The sequence below is a fragment of the Monodon monoceros genome, unplaced genomic scaffold (genome assembly GCF_005190385.1).
Source record: "Monodon monoceros isolate NGI ecotype Baffin Bay Population unplaced genomic scaffold, NGI_Narwhal_1 Super_Scaffold_18, whole genome shotgun sequence".
Classification (NCBI taxonomy): Eukaryota; Metazoa; Chordata; class Mammalia; order Artiodactyla; family Monodontidae; genus Monodon; species Monodon monoceros.
In genome coordinates this window covers 111,156,726-111,162,890 of record NW_021703774.1, presented here as the reverse complement: position 1 = coordinate 111,162,890, position 6,165 = coordinate 111,156,726, and the positions used below count along the sequence as shown (strand labels likewise).

Genomic DNA, 6,165 nt, shown 5'->3' with positions numbered 1-6,165 from the left:
GTCTTTTCCTTCTCTTGTGTTTCCTGCCTAGAGAAATTCCTTTAGCGTTTGCTGTAAAGCTGGTTTTGTGGTGCTGAATTCTCTTAACTTTTGCTTGTCTGTAAAAGTTTTAATTTCTCCATCAAATCTGAATGAGATCCTTGCTGGGTAGAGTTACCTTGGTTGTAGGTTTTTCCCTTTCATCACTTTCAATATGTCCTGCCACTTCCTTCTGGCTTACTGAGTTTCTGCTGAAACATCAGCTGTTAACCTTATGGAGATTTCACTATATGTTATTTGTTGTTTTTCCCTTGCTCCTTTTAATATTTTTTCTTTGTATTTTAATTTTTGATAGTTTGATTAATTTGTGTCTTGGCGTGTTTCTCTTTGAATTTTTCCTGAATGGGACTCTTTGAACTTCCTGGACTTAACTATTTCTTTATCCATATTAGGGAAGTTTTCAACTATAATCTCTTCAAATATTTTATCAGTCCCCTTTTTTTTATCTTCCTCTTCTGAGAACCCTATAATTCGAATATAGTAGTATTTATTTCCACTATTTATCTTCCAGGTCATTTATCCATTCTTCTGCCTCAGTTATTCTGCTATTGATTCCTAATAGAGAATTTTTGATTTCGTTTATTGTGTTGTTCATCATTGTTCGTTCGCTCTTTAGTTCTTCTAGGTCCCTGTTAAACGTTTCTTTTATTTTCTCTATTCTATTTCCAACATTTTGGATCATCTTTACTATCATTACTCTGAATTCTTTTTCAGGTAGACTGCCCATTTCCTCTTCATTTGTTTGGTCTGGTGGGTTTTTACCTTGTTCCTTTATCTGCTGTATATTTCTCTGTCTTTTCATTTTGCTTAACTTACCATGTTTTGGGTCTCTGTTTTGCAGGCTACAGGTTCGTAGTTCCCTTTGTTTTTGGTGTCTGCCCCTAGTGGGTAACTTGGTTCAGTGTGTAGGCTTCCTGCTGGAGGGGACTGGTGCCTGTGTTCTGGTGGATGAGGCTGGTTATTGTCTTTCAGTGGGCAGGACCACATCCAGTAGTGTGTTTTGTGGTGTCTGTGAACTTATTATGATTTTAGGCAGGCTCTCTGCTAATGGGTGAGTTTGTGTTCCTGTCTTTCTAGTTGTCTGGCATAGGGTGTCCTGCACTGTAGCTTGCTGGTCATTGAGTGGACCTGGGTCTTAGCGTTGAGATGGAGATCTCTGGGAGTCATTACGCCATTTGATATTATGTGGGGCCAGGAAGTCCCTGGTGGACCAATGTCCTGAATTTGGCTCTCTGACCTCAGAGGCTCAGGCCTGACACCCAGCCAGAGTTCCAGGACCTGTTCTTTAGGAATTCTGGGGTATTTTGTTCTTTGTTTTCTTTCTTTCAAGTATTTTTTTTTCTTAGTTATTTTCAGTGAATTTTCCAAAATGAAGCAATAGGCAGGTGAATGGTCTCCAATTCAAAGCCAGGCATTTGTCAAGCTCTTGCTAGTTCTTGTTTTCCTGGTTTCCCTGGAGGGAGAACCAGGAGGTGGTGCCGGGCTCCATCCCTACTGCTTCCCCATGCGGACCAGTGCACACACGTCCTCTCACTGTCTCTGCTTTTGGAGGGGTAGCCTGTGAACACACGTCCCTGTCTGGGGCATGTAGGGCTGTGGTGATGACCATCTGTGTATTTCTTACTCTGTCCCGTCTGGCCCAGATCTGCTGCTTCACCCTCTTCTGACAGCCTCAAATGCTTCCCTTCCAGTTATGAAGGGATCTTTATAGTCCTTTCTGGTGTCCAAGGTCTTCTGCTAGTTTTCAGCCAGTGTTCTGTGAGAACTGTTACATCTATAGATGTATTCCTGATGCATCTGTGGAGAGGCATGAGCTCCACATCCACCTACTCCTCCATCATCTTGAATATCTCCTGGATTATTTTATTTTGGTATATTTAGAATGCCAAATACAAAAAGAGAAAAAAAGAAACTATACCTACATTTCAAATTATTTAACTAGTATATGTTTTCTAGAAGTTCAAAAGTCACCTATATGAAAAAAATCATTTTCAAGTATTCATAAAATTAAACACTAAGTAGAGGATTTCTGATTTTAAGAATCTGATCATAAATGATTGACAGAAATTATAAACCTGGCACAAAGCTAGTATTGTTATGATATTGTGATTTATGATAAAGAAATCTATATTTCATCTTTATACCAGTTCCTGACTGAGAACTTCTAAAACCTTTGGAATTTCCTAAATGATAAGAGCAATAAATGTGTCTCTTGTTATTCACAAGACCCTTTCAACCACACCTGACTTTATATTAAAGAAGTGACTTTTGGAAAGTCCCTAAATGTTGGACTGCCTGCCAGGGGAACCATATGATTAGAGGGTTGTAACTTTCAGTTCAAACCCCACTGCCCCTTTACCCACAGGGAAAAGGAGCTGGAGATTGACTTAATAACAAAATACCAATGATTTAATCAATCATGCCAATTTAATGAAGGCTCCATAAAAGCCAAAAGGGCAGGGTTCAGAGACTTCTGGGTTAGTGAACACATGGAGAGGCTAAAAGAGTGGCAGCAATTTACCAGGAAGTCAAGCCCTCCAGTTTCAGGAATCTGTCATGCATACTGGGTTCTTTCTTAATCCCTGGTGAGAATAATGACAAACAGAACATGCACTGAATTCAAGGTTCTTTTCATTCCAGTTGTCAGATTCCAAACTAGATACAAATGAATTGCAAAGATGACCAAATGAGAGACCTGTTATTTAAAACTTTATAATTTAAGAAGAATTTAAAACTTAAAAATGTAAAACTTCTACAATTTTCAAAAGCAAAAGCAATTACAGGAAAATAAAATTTATTCAGAGGGATTGTTTGTGTTAACAAGTGTATTCATGTGGTTTATCCAAGTTTAATCACCAAAGACTTTAAGAGCTGGCACACCTGAATAACATTGGTGATGATTTTTTTCATTATATCAAAGCCTGGGCTAAAAAAAAAAAAAAAAAAAAAAATGTATCAGCTAATGATGACAGCAGAGAGTGGCAGGGCTAAGGACCTAATACTCATTTCCCAGGGGCTGATGAAGAGTAATTAAATGTGGTTCCAAAACTAAATGAGGGAGGTCAGAGACTCTTTCCAACCTTACCTGATGGCTTCTACTCAAAGCTAGGAAGTATTAAGAAAAGTTCTGGGTGGTGACAGTACAAAAAGGAACTTGAGGAGAAGAAAAGAAAAAGTAGCACTCTTTATTTAATGTGTGGGAAAGATGATATGGGAAAATTCCTGAATTCCTCATCAAAGGCCAATTTCAGAGGGCAGCATAGGGAGTACAATATATACTTCCACCAACAGTAATGGAGGACAGTGGGGAAAAGACTATAATTGGGAAGGTAGGCATAATTTAAGACTTAAAAAAAAAAAAAAGATAAAAGAAACCAGGGGTACAGAGAGGAACCTTCATACACCCAACAATAGTCCCACAGGTTGTGACCTGAAATTTTAACATCTAAAAAAACCACCCAACCTGGAGAGGAAAAGAGAGGAAAGAGGCAGGGGATCCAGGAGGAGGTGAAGGGAGAAAACATAGAGACCCCAGACCATATAATCAGCAACAAAGTGATTGTGTGATGTCTCTTTTCTCAGTTGAGTTAGGTATGACCCACCGGTTCTAATGGAAATCAATTTAAATATATTTTCTTAATCCAAAAGTTCAACTAAATGGATTAGTGGTTACACTTGACAGGATTACATGTTATAGCACAATTTATATATTTCAAATGAACAAAAAGTTAGTATCACTTATAGGATCTTAAGATAAATTGCTTTGAATGTGAGTTTCCTTTCTACAACTTTAAGGTCTACAAGACATATCTAGAAGATTTACTGCTGTGAAATGAAAACAGTTTAAATAGAATAGAGGGGGAGGGTTGTTTGTGTGGCTGAGGGAGTTTCATATGTTCTTTCAACACTCTTAGGTGCCAAAGCTCTTATAGGACAACTTTGATGCTATAGGAATTCTGCCATTTTGACAGCAGATATGGCTCTTGAGTTCATCACTCCATTAGAACTATTAACTCCATTCATATTATTGTTATAAATCTCACAAAGGGAAGGTTCTTCTGAGTATTTAGGTCCACATTCTATTTTATGCTGAATATTCAGTTTTCATAAATTTTTCTTGGAGGCCGAATTAGCATCCCTGTCCATTTTGTGTCATGTGTGTCATCTTCTAGACCCCAGCTAACTGTGCCATCTCCTACTGTTTTCTGGTATTCTTTGAATTCTTCCAACATGAGGGGCTTCTATTCTTGAACTTGTAGGGGCTGCCATCTTGTATCACTGTCCTCAAAGTCCAGCCAATCTATTTGTTTCTAGTGTATAAACTTAATAATGAGTTTGTGACCACCCAAAGCACTTAGTTTAACCCATTCCACAACTTGGATGGTACTCCTAAGATTAGCCATGTCACATTTAGATGCCAGTGGTCACAAAATAACATAACTGATATGCAGTTTTAGCAGTCGGTAAGAGGTTTTTTGGTTTCTTAATCTTTTTAAAAATTTCCTGAAGGAGAATGCTGTGGGAGTCAAGTAGTGAAGTACTGGATAAACATTTGCTCTGGAATCAGATGGACTTTGACTCAAGTAATGTTTTCTCCAACTGCATCACTTATAATCCAAATATGTGACATATGATCTTCAGTTTCCTTACCTACAAGTTAAAATCCAGCTTGCATAAGTTTTGTCTATTGTTTAAAAAGATAACTACAAAAATATAATGCACTAGGTTAGAATCACAACAGTAAATAAAGTTAGAAAATTAAAATGATGGCAAAGGTTGGAAAGGGGACTTAAGTAACAACAAATGCTTTTGATTTCCTGCTACATAGGTTATATACATACATGGTCTATAGTTGACCATAGTGACTGACTGCTCGTGGCCCTAATGAGAGCTTTAAGGACATCTTAGACATATAATAAACTAGGAGAAATTGTGGGAAAATGAGAGATTCTTAAATAAATATTTAGAATCTCCATTTATGCTTGACCCTTTAGACATGTCTTAGAACTGTATTTTAACAAATGTGATCAGGTTCTGTGATTTGAATTTCCATAGGACTTCTTTCTGTACATGGCAAAGGCTTTTCAGAATTAAAGCTCTTGTAGACCAGGTAAAAGGAATCTTCCATCTTTCAATAACCATTATTGTCCTCTATTACCCATAATAATTCATTATTTTGCTATTTGATAGAGGCAAAGGCAAAGTCACATCAGAGCCAGTCTTCTTTAAGGCTTCATATCCTTCCCCTAGCCTCCAGCTGTTTGACACAAAGCGTGAAGTTCAATAAACAACAATTTAGAAAAAATATTCTATGCATCTTTTGCCAAGTTTCCACATTATATCTCAATAACTGACTGTCAAGAAAATGTCAAACAATAAACAGACATCTTCTTCAGAGGTGAAAATTGCCAAGGGTCCTTTTATTCACCTCCTTTAACATAATAAGTCTTGCATAGATTTCTTTCTCTCTCCCACAGAGGAGATTTTGTACTTTGTCCAGGAAGTTTAAGAGAATGATTATTTTCCCATGAAATGAGTCATACTTAACTACCTAAGTGTCAGCACTAGATTGACTACGATGAGGAATTTTACAAAGTTTTTCTGAAGATTATTTGTAGCCATAGGAAAAGAACATTAACACTGCTAAGTGTGTTGTATAGATGAGGAAAACTTAGTTCTTGCTAGTAAAACAGCGAATGTTCATGTTATTAAATGTATTGTACTTAAACTCCTTCATATATCACATTTTAAGCCCCCACTGAAAATTTTGTATGGTCAATATTAAATGTTCACACATTCAAATGAATACTAACATAATTTTCTCTGATTACAACTGAACTCTTTTTCCAAAAGAAATTATATAAACCCATGTTCCCCAATAAAAATTATTGTAGTGGGAATGTAAACGTGATAAGTAATATCCTGTATACTTTAAACTGCCTATGCTGCCACATTTTCCAGAATCCCTGGAAATTAAAATAAGTACATTTTCCTATGTATATATTGGATTTTGGCCCAAGATAACAATCATTTACTTCATTTATATTCTTTCATATCCTGTGACCTTGATTTCAGCATGGATCTCTCACTCTTAACTTTCTATTCTGTTTAGCCATACTCTAAATT

The 6,165-nt window shown here is 36.8% G+C and overlaps 1 pseudogene; it reads right to left on the bottom strand.

The window, feature by feature from the left end:
* Positions 1–3,836: 3,836 nt before the first annotated feature.
* Positions 3,837–4,308, bottom strand: LOC114897952 (annotated as a pseudogene).
* Positions 4,309–6,165: the final 1,857 nt, after the last annotated feature.